Genomic DNA, 25,321 nt, shown 5'->3' on the forward strand with positions numbered 1-25,321 from the left:
ATTCAGCCTGGAAAAGAGAAGGTTGAGGGGGGACATAATAAATGTGTACAAATATGTTAGGGGACAGTATAGAGACCTTGCCCGGGATTTGTTCAAAAGGAGGGATATTACGGTAACAAGAGGGCACTCACTAAGACTGGAAGAGAAAAGGTTTCAGCACCAGCATAGGAAGGGGTTCTTTACGGTAAGAGCAGTGAGAATATGGAATTCACTGAGTGAGGAGACGGTAATGTCGGATTCACTACACCAGTTCAAGCGGGGACTGGATGCATTTCTAGATACCAGGCAGATTTCAGCATATACTTAAAAATAAAATAAAATAGTAAGTTGATACAGGGATTTATTCTGACTGCTGGTTTCAGAGTCGGGAGGGAATTTTTCCTCAGGTGAAGATTGGCCAAATCATTTGGGGTTTTTGCCCTCCTCTGGATCAACTTTAGCAACTACAGAACTTACAGGTCGAACTTGATGGACGCAAGTCTTTATTCGGCTTTACAAACTATGTATTATACTCCAGAGCTGCATTCACTATTCTGCTGGTGCAGTGACTGTGTACATACATTACATTACTGATCCTGAGTAGAGATGAGCGTTGTTCGACTAGAACTGTTCGCCAATCTCAAATTCGAGCTGTTTTGGGCGGTGTTCGAGTTGATCGACGAACCCGAACGATTTGCAAAAAATTCGGCTGTTCGAGGTTATGTTCGATAACTGTTCGTGCACCAAAAGCGTGTCCTGCATGTCTGGCGCTATTTAGAGCACCAATCATGCAGGGATTGTCTGCCACTCACTGTAATGCCACAGCCATGGTGGTTGTGGCATTAGAGTGATTGCCCAAATTGATGGGAACAGTGCCAACAGTGAAACATGAAAAGCCGCAATTCATCAGCGGCATACACCGGTACACGACAATTTAGAACCGAAAGAATAGAGCTTCACACATAGATTAGATAGAAACATGTCAGCCACATATATATGAAGTACAGTGATAGTGTTGATTACTGTACTTGTCATTTAGTGTTAAAATAAAGGATTTATTAAAAAAAAAATTGGCGTGGGGTTCCCCGTAATTTTAGTCTCTAGCGGAGGTTAAGCAGACGGCTGGGGCAGATGTTTGAAGCCTGGGAAGGGGGTAATACCCACGGAGCTTCCCAGGCTACTAATATCAGCCCCCAGCTGAATACCTAGCCTTTACTAGCTATTAAAATGGGGGACCCCCCAAAAAAATGACGTGGGGTCCCCCCTAATTTAATAGCTAGCAAAGGCTAGGCAGACAGCTGGGGGCTGATATTAATAGCCCAGGAAGGGTGCCATGAATATTGGCCCCCTCCCAGGCTAGAAACACCAGCCGTCAGCCGCCCCAGAAATGGCGCATCCAAAGGATGCGCCAATTCTGGCACTTAGCCTCGCTCTTCCACGCTGCCCTGTAGCGGTGGCAGGGGGTAATAGGGTTGGGGTTGATGTCAGCTTATAATGCCAGCTGACATCAAGCCCAGGTTAGTAATGGAGAGGCGTCTATAAGACACCCCCATTACTAACCCCATAGTCAAAGTTAAAAGAAATCAACGGTTTCAAGGTCAGGATCTACGCAATATGTTGTCACCAGTAGAGATGAGCGGTGTTCGACTAGAACTGTTCGCCAATCTCAAATTCGAGCTGTTTTGGGCGGTGTTCGAGTTGTTCGACGAACCCGAACGATTTGCAAAAAATTCGGCTGTTCGAGGTTATGTTCGATAACTGTTCGTGCACCAAAAGCGTGTCCTGCATGTCTGGTGCTATTTAGAGCACCAATCATGCAGGGATTGTCTGCCACTCACTGTAATGCCACAGCCATGGTGGTTGTGGCATTACAGTGATTGCCCAAATCGATGGGAACAGTGCTCACAGTGAAACATGAAAAGCCGCAATTCATCAGCGGCATACACCGGTACACGACAATTTAGAACCGAAAGAATAGAGCTTCACACATAGATTAGATAGATATAAACATGTCAGTCACATATATATGAAGTACAGTGACAGTGTTGCTTACTGTACTTGTCATTTAGCGTAAAGGATTTATCAAAAAAAATAATAGTGTTTTCATGCACCGTCTCTTTAAAAAAGCCGGCCGGCAATTCAGCATCTGTACCCGACAATTTAGAATAGAAGGAATAGAGAATCACACATAGATTAGATAGATAGAAACATGTCAGTCACATATATATGAAGTACAGTGACAGTGTTGCTTACTGTACTTGTCATTTAGTGTAAAGGATTTATTAAAAAAAATAATAGTGTTTTCATGCACCGTCTCTTTAAGAAAGCCGGCCGGCAATTCAGCATCTGTACCCGACAATTTATAACAGACAGAATAGAGCTTCACACATAGATTAGATAGATAGAAACATGTCAGTCACATATATATGAAGTACAGTGATAGTGTTGATTACTGTACTTGTCATTTAGTATTAAAATAAAGGATTTATTATTAAAAAAATTGGCGTGGGGTTCCCCTTAATTTTAGGCTCTAGCGGAGGTTAAGCAGACAGCTGGGGCAGATGTTTGAAGCCTGGGAAGGGGGTAATACCCACGGAGCTTCCCAGGCTACTAATATCAGCCCCCAGCTGAATACATAGCCTTTACTAGCTATTAAAATGGGGGACCCCCCAAAAAAAATGACGTGGGGTCCCCCCTAATTTAATAGCTAGCAAAGGCTAGGCAGACAGCTGGGGGCTGATATTAATAGCCCAGGAAGGGAGCCATGAATATTGGCCCCCTCCCAGGCTAGAAACACCAGCCGTCAGCCGCCCCAGAAATGGCGCATTCATAGGATGCGCCAATTCTGGCACTTAGCCTCGCTCTTCCACGCTGCCCTGGTGCGGTGGCAGGGGGTAATAGGGCTGGGGTTGATGTCAGCTTATAATGCCAGCTGACATCAAGCCCAGGTTAGTAATGGAGAGGCGTCTATAAGACACCCCCATTACTAACCCCATAGTCAAAGTTAAAAAAAACACAAACACCCAGAATAAAGTCCTTTAATTGAAATAAAGACACAATTCTTTATTGTTCTAAATTAAACCATACTTACCATCACGCCCATTCCAGCTGAAGCCAACGATCTCCTGTAATAAAAATAAAATAATAAAGCAACCTCATCCTTACCTTTTCATGGTTCAAACGACAGCTTCAGCTCTGCTACATCGAGATGACAGGCTGGACCGCAGCAGAACGCTGCCATCCAGTCTGTCATCCCGCAGACACTGAGAAGCGCAGGCTTGCTTGCGCTCTGCAGTGTCTGGCTGTGATGGCATAAAGATGAGACGAGTTCATGTCCAATGAACTCGGCGCACCTCATGCACGTTACTTACAGCGTGGGAGAATTCTCACGCTGAAGCGCTGAGTGCAGGAGAATTTTCCCACGCTGTCAGTGAGGTGCATGAGGTGAGCTGAGTTCATTGGACATGAACTCGGCTCATCTGGATGCCGTCACAGCGAGACAGTGAGGAGCGCAAGCATGCCTGCGCTTCTCAGTGTCTGCGGGATGACAGGATGGATGGCAGCGTTCTGCTGCGGTCCAGCCTGTCATCTCGATGTAGCAGAGCTGAAGCAGTCGTGGGAACCATGGAAAGGTAAGGATGAGGTTGGTTTATTATTTTTCTTTTATTGCAGGAGATCGTTGGCTTCAGCTGGAATGGGCGTGACGGTAAGTATGGTTTAATTTAGAACAATAAAGAATTGTGTGTTTATTTCAATTAAAGGACTTTATTCTGGGTGTTGTGTTTTTTTTAAATACTTTACTAGAAATTCATGGCGGTCATGTCTAATACTGGCGTGACCCCATGAATTTTGGGCTTGGGGCCAGCTGATAATACCAAGCTGGCCCTAACCCCTTTATTACCCAGTGAGCCACCGCACCAGGGCCCTGGATGAGTTGGGTACAGCGCCAGAAGATGGCGCTTCTATGAACGCGCCATTTTCCGGGGTGGCTGCGGACTGCAATTTGCAGCGGGGGGGGGCCCAGAAAGCTTGGGTCTCCCAGCGCTGCGGATTCCAGCCCCCAGCTGCCTAGTTGTACCTGGCTGGACACAAAAATAGGGCGAAGCCCCACGTATTTTTTTTTTAATTATTTCAGGAAATTCATGAAATAATTAAAAAAAAATTGACGTGGGGCTTCGCACTATATTTGTGTCCAGTCAGGTGCAGCAGGCAGGAACGGGCTGCCCCCAACCACCAGCTGCCTATTTGTACCTGGCCGGACACAACAATATAGGGAAGCCCTTTTTTTCTTAATTATTTCATGAAATAATTTAAAGAAAATTGACGTGGGGCTTCGCCCTGTTTTTGTGTCCAGCCATGTACAACTATGCAGCTGGGGGCTGGAATCCGCAGCGCTGGGAGACCCAAGCTTTCTGGGCCCCACCCGCTGCAAATTGCAGTCCGCAGCCACCCCGGAAAATGGCGCGTTCATAGAAGCGCCATCTTCTGGCGCTGTACCCAACTCATCCAGGGCCCTGATGCGGTGGCTCACTGGGTAATAAAGGGGTTAAGGCCAGCTTGGCATTATCAGCTGGCCCTAAGCCCAAAATTCATGGGGTCACGCCAATATTAGACATGACCACCATGAATTTCTAGTAAAGTATTTAAAAAAAACACAACACCCAGAAAAAAGTCCTTTAATTGAAATAAACACACAATTCTTTATTGTTCTAAATTAAACCATACTTACCATCACACCCATTCCAGCTGAAGCCAACGATCTCCTGAAATAAAAGAAAAATAATAAAGCAACATCATCCTTACCTTTCCGTGGTTCCCATGACAGCTTCAGCTCTGCTACATCGAGATGACAGGCTGGACCGCAGCAGAACGCTGCCATCCAGCCTGTCATCCCGCAGACACTGAGAAGCGCAGGCTTGCTTGCGCTCCACAGTGTCTCTCTGTGAGGGCATCCAGATGAGCCGAGTTAATGTCCAATGAACTCGGCTCACCTCATGCACGTCACTGACAGCGTGGGAAAATTCTCCTGCACTCAGCGCTTCAGCGTGGGAGAATTCTCACGCTGAAGCGCTGAGTGCAGGATAATTCTCCCACGCTGTCAGTGACGTGCAGGAGGTGAGCTGAGTTCATTGGACATGAGCTCACCTTATGCACGTCACTGACAGCGTGGGAAAATTCTCCTGCACTCAGCGCTTCAGCGTGGGAGAATTCTCACGCTGAAGCGCTGAGTGCAGGAGAATTCTCCCACGCTGTCAGTGACGTGCAGGAGGTGAGCTGAGTTCATTGGACATGAGCTCACCTTATGCACGTCACTGACAGCGTGGGAGAATTCTCCTGCACTCAGCGCTTCAGCGTGAGAATTTTCCCACGCTGTCAGTGACGTGCATGAGGTGCGCCGAGTTCATTGGACATGAACTCGTCTCATCTTTATGCCGTCACAACCAGACACTGCAGAGCGCAAGCAAGCCTGCGCTTCTCAGTGTCTGCGGGATGACAGGCTGGATGGCGGCGTTCTGCTGCGGTCCAGCCTGTCATCTCGATGTAGCAGAGCTGAAGCTGTCGTGGGAACCATGGAAAGGTAAGGATGATGTTGCTTTATTATTTTTCTTTTATTGCAGGAGATCGTTGGCTTCAGCTGGAATGGGCGTGATGGTAAGTATGGTTTAATTTAGAACAATAAAGGATTGTGTCTTTATTTCAATTAAAGGACTTTATTCTGGGTGTTTGTGTTTTCTTTTAACTTTGACTATGGGGTTAGTAATGGGGGTGTCTTATAGACGCCTCTCCATTACTAACCTGGGCTTGATGTCAGCTGGCATTATAAGCTGACATCAACCCCAGCCCTATTACCCCCTGCCACCGCACCAGGGCAGCGTGGAAGAGCGAGGCTAAGTGCCAGAATTGGCGCATCCTATGAATGCGCCATTTCTGGGGCGGCTGACGGCTGGTGTTTCTAGCCTGGGAGGGGGCCAATATTCATGGCACCCTTCCTGGGCTATTAATATCAGCCCCCAGCTGTCTGCCTAGCCTTTGCTAGCTATTAAATTAGGGGGGACCCCACGTCATTTTTTTGGGGGGGTCCCCCATTTTAATAGCTAGTAAAGGCTATGTATTCAGCTGGGGGCTCATATTAGTAGCCTGGGAAGCTCTGTGGGTATTACCCCCTTCCCAGGCTTCAAACATCTGCCCCAGCTGTCTGCTTAACCTCCGCTAGAGACTAAAATTAAGGGGAACCCCACGCCAATTTTTTTTAATAATAAATCCTTTATTTTAATACTAAATGACAAGTACAGTAACCAACACTATCACTGTACTTCATATATATGTGACTGACATGTTTCTATCTATCTAATCTATGTGTGAAGCTCTATTCTGTCTGTTATAAATTGTCGGGTACAGATGCTGAATTGCCGGCCGGCTTTTTTAAAGAGACGGTGCATGAAAACACTATTACTTTTTTTAATAAATCCTTTACACTAAATGACAAGTACAGTAAGCAACATTGTCACTGTACTTCATATATATGTGACTGACATGTTTCTATCTATCTAATCTATGTGTGAAGCTCTATTCTGTCTGTTATAAATTGTCGGATACCGCTGCTGAATTGCCGGCCGGCTTTTTTAAAGAGACAGTGCATGAAAACACTATTATATTTTTTAATAAATCCTTTACACTAAATGACAAGTACAGTAAGCAACACTGTCACTGTACTTCATATATATGTGACTGACATGTTTCTATCTATCTAATCTATGTGTGAAGCTCTATTCCTTTTTGTCTAAATTGTCGGGTACCGGTGTATGCCGCTGCTGAATTGCCGGCCGGCTTTTTTAAAAAAAGCGTCTTCTGAGCAGTTTGTCAGCTTTTGGACACCTTTGAAGGTGTTTTCTATGTGTTTCTATGTGTTTTTGTTTGCCTGCCATTGGTTTTAACGGTGTTCGACGGTGTTCTAAGGTGTTCGACGAACAGTTCGACGAACAGTTCCTCGAACATCCCGGTGTTCGACGAACCGAACCGAACCCGAACACTACGGGGGTGGCTCAACACTAGTCACCAGCGTATTTTTGGATAATAAAGTACAAAGTCCCACCTGGCTGAAATATGTCGGCATGTATAAATGTGGTGAAAATAGATGCTGTATGTGCAAATATGTCGCTATGGGTTCAAGTTTCTCTGATTTACACACGGGTAGAAAATATGACATAGAGTCTTATATAAATTGTAACACCTCCCATGATGTCTATATGGCAACTTGTGTCAGCTGTTCAGAATATTCTATAGGCCGCACTACCAGAGCCCTTAAGGCAAGAATATCAGAACATATTACAGGAGCAAATCCTGCCTCAAAATCCATCAGGTTATCAGGTCTCTCCAAACATTTCAGGGAGGTACATGCGGGCAATATAAGCACATTAAATATTAGAGGCATAGAGAGAGTACCACGTCCCCATCGTGGCGGTAATTGGGAGAAAATGCTCCATAACAAAGAAAAATTGTGGATATTGAAATTAAATGCACGGATACCACAAGGTATGAATTATAGATCAGATTTAATGTTTTTTTATTGAATTATATATATATATACTTGCATTTATAATATTATATGCATGTTCTGTTCTGTGCATCTATATGGCAAATTATTTACAAAAAAGTTTTTTTTTTTTTTTTTTTTGGGGGGGGGGGGTTCTTGTTTTTTTCCAAAGTCTATGTCTGCATATTCTATGAGAATTTGTTGCACACAAATCTTGTCTAAGTAGGAGTTAATATCCTAATGTGTATACTAATCTATCACACATGCTTAGGGGTGGTCACAGTTTTTATTATAAATGTGTTGTTTTTTAATTCATTTGTATACTGACGATTAAGGGGCTGTGTCCTCGAAACGCGTCCAGTTGTTCCCCTCCTAGGGACATGTGATTTTTAATTTTTGGAATAAAGGATTTATCGCTTGTGGCACCGGATTTTACTTTTTCTATATAAAAGAAAACACAAACACCCAGAATAAAGTCCTTTAATTGAAATAAAGACACAATCCTTTATTGTTCTAAATTAAACCATACTTACCATCACGCCCATTCCAGCTGAAGCCAACGATCTCCTGCAATAAAAGTAAAATAATAAAGCAACCTCATCCTTACCTTTCCATGGTTCCCACGACAGCTTCAGCTCTGCTACATCGAGATGACTGGCTGGATCGCAGCAGAACGCTGCCATCCAGCCTGTCATCCCGCAGACACTGAGAAGCGCAGGCATGCTTGCGCTCCTCAGTGTCTCGCTGTGACGGCATCCAGATGAGCCGAGTTCATGTCCAATGAACTCGGCTCACCTCATGCACGTCACTGACAGCGTGGGAGAATTCTCCTGCACTCAGCGCTTCAGCGTGAGAATTTTCCCACGCTGTCAGTGACGTGCATGAGGTGCGCCGAGTTCATTGGACATGAACTCGGCTCATCTGGATGCCGTCACAGCGAGACACTGAGGAGCGCAAGCATGCCTGCGCTTCTCAATGTCTGCTGGATGACAGGCTGGATGGCAGCGTTCTGCTGCGGTCCAGCCTGTCATCTCGATGTAGCAGAGCTGAAGCTGTCTTGGGAACCATGGAAAGGTAAGGATGAGGTTGCTTTATTATTTTACTTTTATTGCAGAAGACATTGGCTTCAGCTGGAATGGGCGTGATGGTAAGTATGGTTTAATTTAGAACAATAAAGAATTGTGTGTTTATTTCAATTAAAGGACTTTTTTCTGGGTGTTGTGTTTTTTTTAAATACTTTACTAGAAATTCATGGCGGTCATGTCTAATATTGGCGTGACCCCATGAATTTCGGGCTTAGGGCCAGCTGATAATGCCAAGCTGGCCCTAACCCCTTTATTACCCAGTGAGCCACCGCACCAGGGCCCTGGATGAGTTGGGTACAGTGCCAGAAGATGGCGCTTCTATGAACGTGCCATTTTCCGGGGTGGCTGCGGACTGCAATTTGCAGCGGGGGGGACCCAGAAAGCTTGGGCCTCCCTGCGCTGCAGATTCCAGCCCCCAGCTGCCTAGTTGTACCTGGCTGGACACAAAAATAGGGCGAAGCTCCACGTATTTTTTTTTTAAATTATTTCATGAAATTCATGAAATAATTAAGAAAAAAAGGGCTTCCCTATATTGTTGTGTCCGGCCAGGTACAAATAGGCAGCTGGTGGTTGGGGGCAGCCCATTCCTGCCTGCTGCACCTGACTGGACACAAATATAGTGCGAAGCCCTACGTCAATTTTTTTTTAAATTATTTCATGAAACTAGATGGTGGCCCGATTCTAACGCATCGGGTATTCTAGAATATGTATGCGGCAGACCCGGCGCAATCAGCAGAGCGGTGTTTAAATTTGGCTCCAAAATCGCAGTGTTGAAATTTGGCGACTATATCGCTGATTGGTCACGGCCGGCGACCGCGACCAATCAGCAAAGCGGTGTTTAAATTTGGCGCCAATAATGCTGATTGGTTGCGGTCGCGACCAATCAGCAAAGCGGTGTTTAAATTTGGCGCCAATAATGGTGATTGGTCACGACCGCGACCATTCAGCAGAGCGGTGTTTAAATTTGGTGGCAAGAATGTTGATTAGTCGCGGACGGTGGTCGCGACCAATCAGCAGAGCGGGGTTTAAATTTGGCACCAATAATGATGATTGGTCGCGGCCGGCGATTGCGACCAATCAGCAGAGCGGTGTTTAAATTTGGCGCCAAAATCGCTGATTGGTCGCGGCCGGCAACCGTGACCAATCAGCCGAGCAGGGTTTAAATTTGGCGCCAATACTGCTGATTGGTCGCGGACAGCGACCGCGATTAATCAGCAGAGCGGTGTTTAAATTTGGCGCCAATAATGCTGATTAGTCGTGGCCGGCATCCGCGACCAATTAGCAGAGCGGGGTTTAAATTTGGCGCCAATCTCGCTGATTGGTCGCGGCTGGAGTCCGCGACCAATCAGCAGAGCGTTGTTTAACTTTGGCGCCAATCTCACTGACTGGTCGCGGCCGCTATTTAAATGTGGCGCCCAAATCGGTGATTGGTCGCGGGCAGCGTCCGCGACCAATCAGCAGAGCGGTGTTTAACTTTAGCGCCAAGATCACTGATTGGTCGCGTGCGGAGAGCGCGACCAATCAGCGAATCGTATTGGTGAGGACTGGGGAGCGCCACTGCCTGGTCGGATACTTCCGCTGCGACAAGCCTGGAGATGAGCGACTGCTCGCAGCAGAAGTATCCCGACCCGCAGCGCCGCTCCCCGGTCCACCCTTTTCACCCTAGCCGCTGATGTCCCCACAGTATCCGCATGGTGTTACGAAGATCCGGACATTTGTGTTAAAAATCGCTGATTGGTCGCTGGCGCTGCCCGCGACCAATCACCGATTTGGGCGCCAAATTTAAATATCGGCCGCAACCAATCACCGATCTTGGCTCCACATTTAAACACCGCTGTGCTGATTGGTCGCCGACGCTGGGCGCGACTAATCACTGATTTTGGCGCCACATTTAAATAGCGTCCGCGACCAATCAGTACAGCGGTGTTTAAATGTGGAGCCAAGATGGGTGATTGGTCGCGGCTGATATTTAAATTTGGCGCCCAAATCGGTGATTGGTCGCGGGCAGCGCCAGCGACCAATCAGCGATTTTTAACACAAATGTCCGGACCTTTGTAACACCATGCGGATACTGTGGGGACATCAGCGGCTAGGGTGTAAAGGGAGGACCGGGAAGCGGCGCTGCGGGTCGGGATACTTCTGCTGCGAGCGCCCGCTCATGTCCCGGGTTCTCGCAGCGGAAGTATCCGCACAGGCAGCGCCGCTGACATCCATGCGGCTAGGGTATAAAGGGAGGACCGGGGAGCGGCGCTGACATCCAATTGGTCGCGGCCGCTATTTAAATGTGCCGCACAAATCGGTGATTGGTCGCGGTCAAGACGGCGACCAATCACTGATCTTGCCGCCAAAGTTAAACACTACTGTGCTGATTGGTCGCGGACGCTGCCCGCGACCAATCACCGATTTTTGCGCCAAATTTAAATATCAGCCTCATGCACGTCACTGACAGCGTGGGAAAATTCTCCTGCACTCAGCGCTTCAGCGTGAGAATTCTCCCACGCTGTCAGTGACGTACATGAGGTGAGCTGAGTTCATTTGACATGAGCTCACCTCATGCACGTCACTGACAGCGTGGGAAAATTCTCACGCTGAAGCGCTGAGTGCAGGAGAATTTTCCCACGCTGTTAGTGACGTGCATGAGGTGCGCCGAGTTCATTGGACATGAACTCGGCTCATCTGGATGCCGTCACAGCCTGACACTGAGGAGCGCAAGCAAGCCTGCGCTTCTCAGTGTCCGCGGGATGACAGGCTGGATGGCAGCGTTCTGCTGCAGTCCAGCCTGTCATCTCGATGTAGCAGAGCTGAAGCTGTCGTGGGAACCATGGAAAGGTAAGGATGATGTTGCTTTATTATTTTTCTTTTATTGCAGGAGATCGTTGGCTTCAGCTGGAATGGGCGTGATGGTAAGTATGGTTTAATTTAGAACAATAAAGGAATGTGTCTTTATTTCAATTAAAGGACTTTATTCTGGGTGTTTGTGTTTTCTTTTAACTTTGACTATGGGGTTAGTAATGGGGGTGTCTTATAGACGCCTCTCCATTACTAACCTGGGCTTGATGTCAGCTGGCATTATAAGCTGACATCAACCAGAGCCCTATTACCCCACTGCCACCGCTACAGGGCAGTGGGAAGAGCGAGGCTAAGTGCCAGAATTAGCGCATTCTATGGATGCGCCATTTCTGGGGCGGCTGATGGCTGGTGTTTCTAGCCTGGGAGGGGGCCAATATTCATGGCACCCTTCCTGGGCTATTAATATCAGCCACCAGCTGTCTGCCTAGCCTTTGCTAGCTATTAAAATAGGGGGGACCCCACGTCATTTTTTTGGGGGGGGTCCTCCATTTTAATAGCTAGTAAAGGCTAGGTATTCAGCTGGGGGCTGATATTAGTAGCCTGGGAAGCTCCATGGGTGTTACCCCCTTCCCAGGCTTCAAACATCTGCCCCAGCCGTCTGCTTAATCTCCGCTAGAGACTAAAATTACGGGGAACCCTACGCCAATTTTTTTTCAATAAATCCTTTATTTTAACACTAAATGACAAGTACAGTAACCAACACTGTCACTGTACTTCATATATATGTGACTGACATGTTTCTATCTATCTAATCTATGTGTGATGCTCTATTCCTTCTTGTCTAAATTGTCGGGTACCGGTGTATGCCGCTGCTGAATTGCCGGCCGGCTTTTTTAAAGAGAGCGTCTTCTGAGCAGTTTGTCAGCTTTTGGACACCTTTGAAGGTGTTTTCTATGTGTTTCTATGTGTTTTTGTTTGCCTGCCATTGGTTTTAACGGTGTTCGACGGTGTTCTAAGGTGTTCGACGAACAGTTCCTCGAACATCCCGGTGTTCGACGAACCGAACCGAACCCGAACACTACAGGGGTGGCTCAACACTAATCCTGAGTTACCTGCTGTATTATACTCCAGAGCTGCACTCACTATTTTGCTGGTGCAGTCAGTGTGAACATACATTGCATTACTGATCCTGAGTTACATCCTGTATCATACTCCAGAGCTGCACTCACTATTCTCCTGGTGCAGTCACTGTGTACTGTAATGCAGCGACTTGCTGGCATTACGGTAATGGTCCAGGATGTGTTTTACCTGACCATGTACCTTCCCCCTCAGGTGACTGGTCACATGCTTAGTTACATCCTGTATCATACTCCAGAGCTGCACTCATTATTCTGCTGGTGCAGTCACTGTGTACATACATTGCATTACTGATGCTTAGTTACATCCTGTATCATACTCCAGAGCTGCACTCACTATTCTGCTGGTTCATTCACTGTGTACATACATTACATTACTGATCCTGAGTTACACCCTGTATTATACTCCAGAGCTGTACTCACTATTTTGCTGGTGCAGTCAGTGTGAACATACATTGCATTACTGATCCTGAGTTACATCCTGTATCATACTCCAGAGCTGCACTCACTATTCTCCTGGTGCAGTCACTGTGTACTGTAATGCAGCGACTTGCTGGCATTACGGTAATGGTCCAGGATGTGTTTTACCTGACCATGTACCTTCCCCCTCAGGTGACTGGTCACATGACTGTGACATAGCACAGGTCCTGCGCGCACAGAATGTCTGTCTGATCACATGACTGTGACATCAGCAAGGTCCTGTCATTATGTGTGTGTGTGTGCACGGGGTGCATATATAAACCCTACTTGATGGGAGACAGGTGTGTTCTGTGAGAGAGGCGTAAGGCCTGTTCCCGTGTGTGTGGGACACCGACCGTGTGAGGCCTAGTGAGGCCGAGTGAAGCCTGGTGCCTGAAAGGTTGAAACTGCATCCTGTGTGGATGCTAGTGGCCTTGGAAGGCAGAGGTTTTGATGAAGAGTCCTGAAAGGCAGAACCTGGATCCTGTGTGGATGTCAGTGGCCTTTGAGGGAACGACAGCTAGAGACCCCCACCTGGGAAGCCGCAAAGCCACAGTGGTGGCAGAATAATGGACTGAGACAGCTAAACCTGGCAAAGGTAATACCCTGTGTTATATGGACATTAATATGGACATTGCTATGTAATTACCTTGCTGAAGGCTGTACCCGGAGCAAGTGGGCCGGTTTGTCACTTGGCTCGTGAATATTATATATATGTGTGTCGGCGTGCCACTGAGTTTGACCCGGTCATATGCGGTTTGTGAAGTAATAAACTGCTGAGCGTTGTTTAAAAACGGAAAGACATTGCACGTGTGCATTGATTGTCGCAGCGAAGGGAGTATCCCCCATTATGATGACTAGTGCTGTCTTACATATGGTTCGAGAATGCGGGCAACTGCAGCCCGGTTGCTAGCGGCAACGACAACCCGGTTGCTAGGGGCAACTGCAGCCCGCTTGCTAGGGGCAACAGCACAGGACGACAAGTGTGGTTTAAAGCATCTGGCTGCAACTCGGCGGGGTTGTGAAGATTGTCTGCGCACGCGAAACCTGGTTTGCGGTGGCTCGGCGGGGCCACAAATTTTTCCGGGGAGAGTGGTGTGTGAATAGTGTCCTGAGGAAATGCAGGAGCAGATAAAAATGGCTGTGAAGGGAGCAGCAACTGAGTCTGAAGCTATTGAGCGATTAGAGCGATTAAAGTGCCTGTTAAAACCGCAACAGGAATTTGAGAAATGTCTACTGGACATGAAACTGGACATGGTGCAGGAACCACAGGAGCTGTGGGCACGATATGGAATGGCGGCAGTGGTCCATTCTATGAACTCTCCGGGGGCGCCAGTGTTGTCCCAGAGTGCCCGGGGAGGTGGTAAGAGCTGTTGTGAACTGAGTCCTAAGACTATTATTGATTTTTCTTGTAAAAATTCCCCTGCCGGTGTGGTTGTTAAAAAGGGGGCGGAGTCTAAAAAGGGGCGGTTGTTCAAAACAGCGTGGAGGATAGAAAATCAAAAAAATTACTGGTGGTGGGTTGGTACCTCCTAAAAATGACAATGTCACCGTTGATAACGGGGTAGCTCCAGTAGAAGGGGGTGACGTCAAAGTGGGAGGTGACCTGTTAGTCCACAACACCATGGGGAGTGACACAGACCCCGTAGCTGACGGTGACTCTACGAAAGTAGAAGGAGAGGTCAGTCAGGAGGGGCTAGACGAGGTGAGAAAGTCCCCATCTCGTAGACGGCGCAAGGGCCACAAAAAGGTTGCTCCTGTAGACTAGAGATGAGCGTTGTTCTACTCGAACTGTTCGCCAATCTCAAATTCGAGCTGTTTTGGGCGGTGTTCGAGCCGGTCGGCGAACACGAACAATTTGAGAAAAATTCGGCTGTTCGAGGTTATGTTCGATAACTGTTCGTGCACCAAAATCATAACTGGATTTTTTCTCAGTAATGATGAAAATTAATGTTAATACGCAGTTTGAGTGTACAGCGGGGCGGGGGGAGGGGCAGGGGATGGATCTCTGCAGGAACAATGAAGATCTCCATTTTTTTTTCTCTTTCCCGCATTTGCAGTGGGGAGGTGCAATCTGTCAGCCTATCAGCAGCGCACACACGGAGCGAAGTGCTTTTTTTCACACAAGCAAGGGCATGTGTCATTGGCAGTGTATGTCACATGTCCTTGCCCTATAAGACCAAGCCATTTTCCCCGTCGCCACCATTTTCTCACTGCTGCAGCTGCGTGTTAGACGGCACCGCTGTTGCTGTGTGCGCTATACCTTGTTAATTTCAAGCCAATTTTCGCACAAATATACAGATAGCTTGGGAGTAGGGAATAGTTGTGATTGCAGTCCTTTTAAGGACTAGGTTACAGCATTTCCTACGACTTTTATCAGGCAGGTCTGTGCTCTTAAATAGATAGATTGTGGGAGTAAAGACTAATTGTAATTGGAGTCCTTTTCAGGACTAGGTTACATCAGTTCCTATCAGTTTTTGCCAGGCAGGTCTGTGCCAGTGCTGTGCAAGTTTTTTTCACAGCATTTGGCTGAATCTAGCAAAGCTAATCCTTTTTGGCCTATTGCAGAGTGTGTTAGTCAGTGGAGTAGCCTATCTGTGTTGCAAGATATACCACCTGTGTATAGAATACCAATTTTTTTACTGCACCTAGTGAAGTAAAATCTTTTGGGCATAGCATCATTCTATTAGTCCATCTATACTGACCTCCATCAGGTTGCAAACTGAATATAATTTTTTTCTGCATCTAGCTCTGAAAAAATATTTGGGCTTCTAGCAGTGTGTGGGACTTGGTCTATTAGTCCATCTATACTGACCTCCATCAGGTTGCAAATTAAAAATAATTTTTTTCTGCATCTAGCTCTGAAAAAATATTTGGGCTTCTAGCAGTGTGTGGGACTTGGTCTATTAGTCCATCTATACTGACCTCCATCAGGTTGCAAATTAAAAATAATTTTTTTCTTCATTTATCTCTGAAAAAATATTTGGGCTTCTAGCAGCGTGTGGGACTTGTTCTATTAGTCCATCTATACTGACCTCCATCAGGTTGCAAATTAAAAATAATTTTTTTCTGCATCTAGCTCTGAAAAAATATTTGGACTTCTAGCAGTGTGTGGGACTTGGTCTATTAGTCCATCTATACTGACCTCCATCAGGTTGCAAATTAAAAATAATTTTTTTCTGCATCTAGCTCTGAAAAAATATTTGGGCTTCTAGCAGTGTGTGGGACTTGGTCTATTAGTCCATCTATACTGACCTCCATCAGGTTGCAAATTGAATAAAAAAATTTTCTGCATCTAGCTCTAAAAAAATATTTGGGCTTCTAGCGGTGTGTGGGACTTGGTCTATTAGTCCATCTATACTGACCTCCATCAGGTTGCAAATTAAAAATAATTTTTTTCTGCATCTAGCTCTGAAAAAATATTTGGGCTTCTAGCAGTGTGTGGGACTTGGTCTATTAGTCCATCTATACTGACCTCCATCAGGTTGCAAATTAAAAATAATTTTTTTCTTCATTTAGCTCTGAAAAAATATTTGGGCTTCTAGCAGTGTGTGGGACTTGTTCTATTAGTCCTTCTATACTGACGTCCAGCAGGTTGCAAATTGAATATAATTTTTTTCTGCATCTAGCTCTGAAAAAATATTTGGGCTTCTAGCGGTGTGTGGGACTTGGTCTATTAGTCCATCTATACTGACCTCCATCAGGTTGCAAATTAAAAATAATTTTTTTCTGCATCTAGCTCTGAAAAAATATTTGGGCTTCTAGCAGTGTGTGGGACTTGGTCTATTAGTCCATCTATACTGACCTCCATCAGGTTGCAAATTAAAAATAATTTTTTTCTGCATCTAGCTCTGAAAAAATATTTGGGCTTCTAGCGGTGTGTGGGACTTGGTCTATTAGTCCATCTATACTGACCTCCATCAGGTTGCAAATTAAAAATAATTTTTTTCTGCATCTAGCTCTGAAAAAATATTTGGGCTTCTAGCGGTGTGTGGGACTTGGTCTATTAGTCCATCTATACAGACCTCCATCAGGTTGCAAATTAAAAATAATTTTTTTCTTCATTTAGCTCTGAAAAAATATTTGGGCTTCTAGCAGTGTGTGGGACTTGTTCTATTAGTCCTTCTATACTGACCTCCAGCAGGTTGCAAATTGAATATAATTTTTTTCTGCATCTAGCTCTGAAAAAATATTTGGGCTTCTAGCGGTGTGTGGGACTTGGTCTATTAGTCCATCTATACTGACCTCCATCAGGTTGCAAATTAAAAATAATTTTTTTCTGCATCTAGCTCTGAAAAAATATTTGGGCTTCTAGCAGTGTGTGGGACTTGGTCTATTAGTCCATCTATACTGACCTCCATCAGGTTGCAAATTGAATAAAAAAATTTTCTGCATCTAGCTCTGAAAAAATATTTGGGCTTCTAGCGGTGTGTGGGACTTGGTCTATTAGTCCATCTATACTGACCTCCATCAGGTTGCAAATTAAAAATAATTTTTTTCTGCATCTAACCCAGCCAATAGTTTTGGCCTAATACCACAGTTTGGCCACTCAGCTCTGCTCGGTTACCATCCATTGTTTTTTTGTGCAAACAACTCCAGAGTTGTGAATTAGTTAACCACCAAAATGAGTGGAAAAAGGCCTGCTGCTGGTGGAAAGGGGAATAGGCGTGTTGGGAAGGGGAAAAAAGGTTGTGTCCGTGGGGTAGGTGTTAAAGCAACAGTAACATCTGCAGAAGAAAGACCATCTTCCAGCCAAACTAAAATGTCTACTTCTTTTAGCGGACAATGTGATAAGATCCCTTTCTTACGGCCACGCCAATCGCTACAAATTCCAGATGAGGCACAAAAACAGCAGGTGCTTCAACGGATATCAAGTGCTCCTTTAAGTGGGCTCTCCTCCACATCAACTTCAACATCACAAATACTCCAGTCCTCAAAGGTGTCACCCAAATCGCACTTGCTTCCTCACAGCTCCCAAATCTCCAGCTGCCCGTCTGAGTATGAGGTAGAACAGATGGTTGAGTCTGCAGAGCTGTTTACTCATACTATAGCCTGGGAATCAGAGGTCGACTCCAGCGCTTCTGTGAATCCAGACGAGGAAATGATCTGCACTGATGCCCAGAATCTTTATGAGTCGGATCCAGGACCAGACGCAGAAGGTTCTGACCATAATGTAGACCCTCATTCCCAAACTGTAACTCCTGTTGGTGGAGACAATGAGGAAGACGATGATAAGACTCAAATACCTGATTGGAGCGACAACTTTAGTTTTTTGTCAGGGCAGGAACAGGTTGGCTCTGAGGACGACGGGTGTGATAACGCACAGGGTGATGATGATGAGGTCGGAGATCCCACTTACTGTCAACCCACAGTCAGCCAAGAGATGAGGTCAGCAGAGAAGGTGGAGGAAGATGCTAGTGACGACGAGGTCAGGTTGCGCCTTCCTGGACAGAGACGTAGTACTGGAAGCACGTCAACAACTGCATCCTCAAACACAACTCTGCCTCTCACCACAAGTCGTGGTGGCTCTTCAGGTCGCATGGGTGCTAAGCCTTGCATAGCCTGGGCATTTTTTCAGATCGATAAAGATGACCCAACTCGTGTTATCTGTAACATTTGTCAGCAAAAGCTAAGTAGAGGCCAAAAAATACATAGTTTGAGTACTTCATGCATGAACCGGCACATGGACATGAAGCATAAGTTGCAGTGGGAAGCTCAGTGTGCTACAATGCGGTCTAGCCGGCCGGGCCAACCACCGTCTGCCATATCTTGTGCATCCGCGGCCTCTTCATCCTCTGTGACTGGGGGGACAGCAGTCACACCTGTTTTGGGGCGCAGACCTGCCACCTCTTTACCCGCAACAGCCAGCGTGATTGGCAGGTCATCATTTTCTTTGGAGGTGGTAACACCAGCTGGTGTTGAGCGCTGTCCGACATCGATAGCACCACCTTTGGATCAAGGCAACCTAACATGTCCGCCTGCATCTTCCTCACAGACCGGCAGTTTGCCGGGGACACCCTTATCAACCCCGTCTAAGCACAATAGCCAGCCCTCGGTCCCTCAGATGTGGACAAGTAAAAGACCATTTCCTCCTAGCCATGAGAAAGCTAAGAGGTTGAATTTCACCATCTGCAAGCTCTTGGCTACAGAAATGCTGCCTTTCCGCCTGGTGGACACAGAGGATTTTCGAGACCTTATGTCCGTCGCAGTGCCCCAGTACCAGATGCCCAGTCGGCACTACTTCTCAAAGAAAGGTGTGCCTGCGCTCCACCAGCATGTCGCACACAACATCACCGCTTCTTTGAGAAACTCTGTGTGTGACAGGGTGCATTTCACCACAGACACTTGGACGAGTAGGCATGGACAGGGGCGTTACATGTCGCTGACTGGGCACTGGGTAACTATGGTGACAGCAGGACAAGGGGCTGCTGTCCAAGTCTTGCCGTCCCCACGAGTTGTGCGTCAATCCTCTTTATGTCATTTTTCCTCCACTGCTTCTGCCTCCTCAACCTCCTCTCGGTCTTCCACCTGCACCCAAAGGCTGTCTGGTCATGCCACAAGCTTTCTAACTGCGCAGAAGGGATCCTGCACACCTCCTTACTATGCTGGCAGTAGGGCTCAACGTCATCAGGCGGTTTTTACATTGAAATGTCTGGGAAATGTGAGTCACACAGCTGAGGAGTTGTGGTCAGCTCTGGAGAACCAATTTCATGAATGGTTGTCTCCACTGGACCTGAAACCAGGGAAGGCCGTGTGCGACAATGCTGCAAACCTGGGTGCGGCCCTTCGCCGGGGCAATGTCACACACGTGCCTTGAATGGCTCACGTGTTGAACCTGGTTGTCCAGCAATTTTTAGCCCACTATCCCAGACTAGATGGCCTTCTGCAGAGGGCACGGTCGCTGTGTGCTCACTTCCGCCATTCGCATCCCGCAGCTCAGCGACTTACATCTCTACAGAAGTCGTTGGGCCTGCCACTTCACCGGCTAAAATGCGATGTGCCTACCCGGTGGAATTCAACTCTGCACATGTTGCAGCGACTGTGGCAGCACCGACAAGCCCTGGTGCAATACGTTCTGACGTATAGCCTGGGCCAACGAGATTCAGAGGTGGGGCAAATCACGCTGGAGGAGTGGTCTCAGATCAGGGACCTATGCACCCTTCTGCACAGTTTTGAAATGGCGACGAAGATGTTTAGTGCTGACGATGCCATTATCAGCATGACTATTCCGGTGATTTACATGCTGGAGCACATGTTAAACAGAATTCGGAGTCAGGTGGTGGCACAAGAGGAGGTGGAGGAAGTAGAGGAGGAGGAGTTGTATGCGGAAGGGCTAACATCTGCAAGGTCCAGACGGTCGGCAGCACCAAGGCGGCAGGCATGTGAGGGTGGGGGAGATGATTTTACCAGGGCGCGTGGTAGCAGCCAAACTAGTGAGGAAGGTGCAGGAGCCCAGGAAGAAGTGGAGGACGAACTGATGGAAGACTCATCAGATGAGGGAGACCTTGATCACATTTCTGTTGTGCGAGGTTGGGGGGAGAGGACAGAGGAAGGAAGCATGATTGCTACCTCGCCACCAACACAACAGGGACTTGGTGCTCCTGGATGCGCAACACACATGAGTGCCTTCTTGCTGCACTACCTGCAACATGACCCTCGAATTGTGAGAATTAGAAATAATCCTGACTACTGGGTTGCCACACTGTTAGATCCCCGGTACAAAAGTAAATTTGCAGAAATTATTCCTGCCATAGAAAGGGATGCACGCATGCAGGAGTATCAGCAGAGACTGTTGCAGAATCTTACATGTGCTTTTCCACAAAATACCAGTGGTGCACGTAGTGAATCTCACAGTTCCAACTTGCCAACCGTGGGACCGTCAAGTGTTCAGCACTCAAACCGTAACAGAACCACAGTATCTGCTGGTAACATCAATTTTGCGGAATCATTTCACCACTTTTTTAGCCCATCCTTTGCAAGGCCACAGGAGACAAGAAGTCTGACACATAGTCAACGCCTAGAGACGATGGTACAGGAGTATCTCCAAGTAAACATTGAAGCCACGACTGTGTCACTGGACCCTTGCTCTTTTTGGGCTTCCAATCTGGATAAATGGCCGGAGCTAGCCACTTACGCCTTGGAGATCTTGTCATGCCCCGCAGCCAGCGTTCTGTCTGAACGTGTGTTCAGCGCTGCTGGTGGTGTGCTGACAGATAAGCGCACGCGGCTCTCCACTGATAATGTAGACAGACTCACGTTCATAAAGATGAACAAATCATGGATCCGAAACGACTTTTCTACCCCTGTGTCATCCTGGGGAGAGTAAAAGCTTGATGATTGGTTAAAATCACCCTACCAACCGTTTTAAGCTTTCAAATTACTAATCATGTTTATCTGTATCTTGACTGGAAAATAATTTGGGCTTTGTAGCAGTGTGCAGCACTGATCCTATTAGGCCATCTATAATAAGCTTCACCAGATTTAAAATTAAAAATAATTTTTAGCTGCATCTAGCCCGGAAAATAATTTTGGGGCTCCGAGATGCGCAAGACACATAAGTGCCTTCTTGCTGCACTACCTGCAGCATGACCCTCATATTGTCAGAATTCGAAGTAATCATGACTACTGGGTTGCCACACTCTTAGATCCCCCAAACTTTTCGATCAACCTTTTCATTTTAATAAAGACCAAAAAAATGGTCATTTTTGAAATTATAAGCATTAGCAGGTTGTTAGAAACTGAAATCAAACAGTTTTCAACTCAAAACTTTATTCTAGGTGATGTTACATTTTCACATAGGACCCCTTGTTCGAAAGGAGCTTCTGAACTCTCTCGTCCATTGAATTTGTCAGGTTTTGGATGGTTTCTGCTTCAATTGTTTTGCATGAGGACAGAATACCCTCCCAGAGCTGTTGCTTAGATGTGAACTGCCTCCCGCCATCATAGGCACTCCTTTTAATGATGCTCCAAAGGTTCTGAATGGGGTACAGGTCAGGGGAGCATGGGGGTCACACCATAAGTTTGTCCCCTTTTATGCCCATATCAGCCAGAGATGCAGATGTTTTATGTGCAGCATGAGATGGTGCATTATCATGCAGAAAAATGATCTTGCTGTGAAATACACGGTTCTTCTTCTTGAACCATGGCAGGAAGTGCTGTTTGAGAAAATCCACATACATTATGGAGTTCATCTTTAGCGCCTTCAGGGATCCTAAAGGGGCCGACAATCTCTCTCCCCATGATTCCAGCCCAAAACATTACTCCACCTCCTCCTTGTTGGCGCTGTAGCCGTGTTTGCGTGGGGTGTCCATCAACCAGCCATCCTCCACTCCATTCATCTGGACCATCGAGCGCTGCACGGCACTCATCCGTGAACAAAACAGTTTTGAAATCAGTCTTCATGTAATGTTTGGCCCACTGGAGCCGTTTCTGCTTGTGTGAAGTGGATAGAGGAGGTCGACAGGATGGCATATGCACAGCTGCAAACCTCTGAAGGACCCTGCATCTTGTTGTTCGGGGGACGTTGGAGGCACAAGCAGCTTCAAAAACTTGTCTGCTGCTATGACAAGGCTTTTTTGCCGCTGCTGTTTCAACCTGACGTAATTGTCTGTAGGAAAGAGTCCTCAATTTGCCCTTATCAGCACGCACACGTGTGTACTGTGAATCAGCTACATACTTCTTGATTGCCAAGACACTTCATCTTGATCATCGCACAATGTTGATTGTAGTCATGCCTTGACCTAAACACTCCACAATTTGTTGCTTCTCAGCAGCCGACACATCCTTTTTCTTTCCCATTTTGGCAGAAAATGTAGGCTGCTTAATAATGTGAGAGAGCCTTCTTAAGTAGTCTTGCCTTTCATTGGACACACCTGCCAAACTAATTAGCACAGGTGTCTGCAATTGCTTACAGTGATATAAAGAGCCCTGACACACATCACCATCAATGAGTTTAACTGACAAACAAACAAATTCTTCCCTTATCACTCCTAAACACTTTTTGCATAATAATTTGGAACGCGGTGTACATGTGCTTTTCCACAAAACACCAGTGGTTCACGTAGTGAATCTTACAGTTCTAACTTGCCAACCGTGGTCTGTATGGAATTGTTCAATAAAGGGCCCAAAATTAAGATAACATAGATGGGAGAGGTCTCTATGAATAGGAATTCCTAAGTATTTGATACCCTGTGAGGGACAGGCAAAGGGAAAGTTGGACTGGATGGAATCCTATATGGATTTAGGGAGGGAGACATCGAGGGCCTCAGACTTCGCTGCATTGATTTTAAAATTTTACCATGTAACAAAGTGATCTATTTCAGCCATAACAGCAGGGATGGATATATGTGATTGAGTGATATATACTAGGACATCATCAGCAAATAGAGAGCACTTGTACTCGGTGCCTCCCACCTCAATCCACCTAATATTGGGGTTATGGCGAATTGATGAGAGCAGGTGCTCCGTCACTAGGATGTATAAGAGAGGGGACAGAGGACATCCCTGCCTTGTCCCATTGGTGATTGTGAAAGGTGATGAAAATGTTCTGACGCACCCCCTGGGCCTTGGGACACCCGGACCCGGACCCTTTTTGGTGGATGCTGGTGGTTGTAGTCTTCGTGGCGGCGATCCGGTTCCGTGGCTCATGGCGGTCAAACCAGTGGCGGAACTATTTATGTGGTTTTGATGTTTAAATGTCCGACTACGCCACCCGTGGATTGCGGTCAGAGTGAACCGCCGCTACAGGGCAGACCGCTAAGGCTGGTGTTGTGGGTGCAGCAGAGCGTAGCATAACTCCCCACGGGAGGAGTATAGCCTCAGGGCAGTGTATGCGGAGGATGGGGGTGATGGTGCAGGGCAGCAGCAGTAACGACACGGAGTCAGTGATGCAGTTCAGGGCCTTTACTCACAGTTCTTATTATCCAGACCACGTCTGCAGGTAACGGCTGCCCACGTCGTACTGTGCTCACCAGGTGAGGGGCTCAGACAACTCCCAGATAACTTTGGAGCGCTTCACAGGACCCCCTTTGTGTGTCCTTTGTCTGGCCTTTCTTACCAACACTTCTGTCCGGCTGCCTCGGGCCTCCTCTTGGTAAACTTGGCGCCAGTTTCCCTGACCCTATGTGGTGCCTTCCTAGCGGGTGGAGCAAGGGGCTGCGCCACATAAAATGTCAGAGCCTCCGGTTTCTAGCTGAGGGTCGTTTCCTGCCTCCACTAGTTCGGGGACCGGTCTCCCCCTTTGGCCTGACCCCTCCACGCAGGTGGATTCGGGCGTGCGGTGGCGACTCGCCCGTCCGCACCCCTGGGATCCCTTCATTCCTCGTTCCTGGAGCCTTCTCCGCTCCTCTTCCTTCCTTCTCCCTCTTGCAGGCCTGGGCCTCTGTTACTAGGCCCGCCTCCGGAGCAGAGCTCATGCAGAGCCCCTGCTCCCTGCCACTTCTGCTCAGACTTCTCTGCACTGAACTAAGATGGTGCCCACCTTTTATACTCCCTTCTCAATGCACCCAGGAACTGCTTCCTCCCTGCTCCTGCACTGCAGGGTTCCCCTTCCTCAGTGTTCCCTCCCCCCACTCCAGCCAGGGACAGGGACTGTCGTGCCCATCTCAGGGGCATATTGGTCGCCCTGCCCCACGGCAATGTGGTGTAATGCATGCAGGTGTCGGGTCCTGATCCACACTCCATCCTTATCTGAGAGTGAGATATCACACCTCTGGGTGAGGTGCAATACGTCTGTAGCAACCGAGCCCTCGGTGCTACAGTTCCATTTATCTTCAGCCTAGGTGACGTATTGTGATACAGGGCCGTGATTTTGGCTATAAAAGGGTCCCCTAGACCCCTACCCCAAGCTTTTTAAGAGAATCATATATGGCGTGCCAGGAGACTCTATGGAATGCTTTCTCAGCATCCAACGAGAGTATCTACTTACAAATTTTTAACTGCATCTAGCCCAGGAAATACTTTGTGCCTAGTAGCAGTGTCTGCTAGTCAGCGGATTATCCCGGCTGTTAAGCAAGCTACACCACCTGTAGTTTGGACACTTAATTTTTTCAAAGGAAATGCTTCGGGACCACGGGATACTCAGTGAAGAGCATCAGGAGGCACCCCAAGGCATAGGGGCTGGGACTGGCACTAGGATGCCTTGCGGTGGACAGCCGAGCTCGATCCTTATAAAAGCTTTTTAACTGCAGCAGCTTTAGTGGACGCTACTGGAGCTGGAATTACGCGGCTGCTGGCATGAGACTTGCCCTCCAATAGATCCTTGTAAATGGATTTAAAGTGTATTCATTCAAATTAGAGGGACAATTTAAATTAAAAAGCTTAGAGCTGCCTCCACCACA

The sequence above is a fragment of the Phyllobates terribilis genome, unplaced genomic scaffold, assembly GCF_046119375.1.
Source record: "Phyllobates terribilis strain yellow unplaced genomic scaffold, ASM4611937v1 Scaffold_130__1_contigs__length_5004896, whole genome shotgun sequence".
NCBI classification, from domain to species: Eukaryota; Metazoa; Chordata; class Amphibia; order Anura; family Dendrobatidae; genus Phyllobates; species Phyllobates terribilis.